The sequence below is a fragment of the Callospermophilus lateralis genome, chromosome 5 (genome assembly GCF_048772815.1).
Source record: "Callospermophilus lateralis isolate mCalLat2 chromosome 5, mCalLat2.hap1, whole genome shotgun sequence".
Classification (NCBI taxonomy): Eukaryota; Metazoa; Chordata; class Mammalia; order Rodentia; family Sciuridae; genus Callospermophilus; species Callospermophilus lateralis.
Genome location: NC_135309.1, coordinates 74,787,609 through 74,788,735, shown reverse-complemented (window position 1 = coordinate 74,788,735; position 1,127 = coordinate 74,787,609). Strand labels below are relative to the sequence as shown.

General features: G+C 53.3%; 1 pseudogene; it reads left to right on the top strand.

Annotated features, from left to right (window-relative positions):
- Positions 1-927, top strand: LOC143400447 (cyclin-dependent kinase 5 pseudogene; annotated as a pseudogene).
- Positions 928-1,127: the final 200 nt, after the last annotated feature.

Here is a 1,127-nt window from a genome sequence, read left to right as displayed (position 1 = left end):
ATGCAGAAATGTGAGAAACTGGAGAAGATTGGGTAAGGCATCTATGGGACTGTATTCAAAGCCCAAAACCGGGAGAACCATGAGATTGTGGCTCTGAAACGGGTGAGGCTGGATGATGATGATGAGGGTGTGCCGAGTTCTGCCTACTGAAGAAGATCTGCCTACTCAAGGAGCTGAAGCACAAGAACATCGTCAGGCTTCATGATGTTCTGCACAGTGACAAGGAGCTGACTTTGGTTTTTGAGTTCTGTGATCAGGACCTGAAAAAGTATTTTGACAACTGCAATGGTGACCTCGATCCTGAGTTTGTGAAGTCATTCCTTGTCCAGCTGCTGAAAGGCCTGGGATTCTGTCATAGCTGCAACGTGTTTCACAGGGTCCTGAAGCCCCAGAACCTCCTCATAAACAGGAATGGGGAGCTGAAGTTGGCTGATTTTGGTTTGGCTCAAGTCTTTGGAATTCCAGTCCGCAGTTACTCTGCTGAGGTGGTGACATTGTGGTACTGTCCACCAGATGTACTTGTTGGGGCCAAACTGTACTCCACGTCCATCGACATGTGGTCAGCTGGCTGCATCTTTGCGGAGCTGGCCAATGCTGGGCAACCTCTTTTCCTTGGCAACGATGTGGATGACCAGCTGAAGAGGATCTTCCGGCTGCTGGGGAAACCAACTGAAGAGCAGTGGCCCGCCATGACTAAGCTGCCAGACTACAAGCCCTACCCAATGTACCCCGCCACAACATCCCTGGTGAATGCCGTGCCCAAGCTCAATGCCACAGGGAGGGGACCTGTTGCAGAATCTCCTGAAGTGTAACCCTGTCCAGCGTGTCTCAGTGGAGGAGGCCCTGCAGCACCCCTACTTCTCTGACTTCTGTTCCCCCCTAGGCTCTGGGACCCCTGGATGCCAGGCCCTCGCCTGGCCTATTTAAGACCCCTCGTGGGAGAGGTGGGAAGAGGGGTGCTGAGCTCCAGCTGTGCTGGGCCTGGCCAGGGTCAAGGTACCCTGGCCTGTGATCTTCACTCCCCCCATGGACTTTATTTATTTCTTAAATTGGCTCCTTTCCCACAGTCTGCTGATGTAGTGGTGGGGTAGTTCTGAAGGGGGTGCGGGGGGATCCCTGCTCCACTT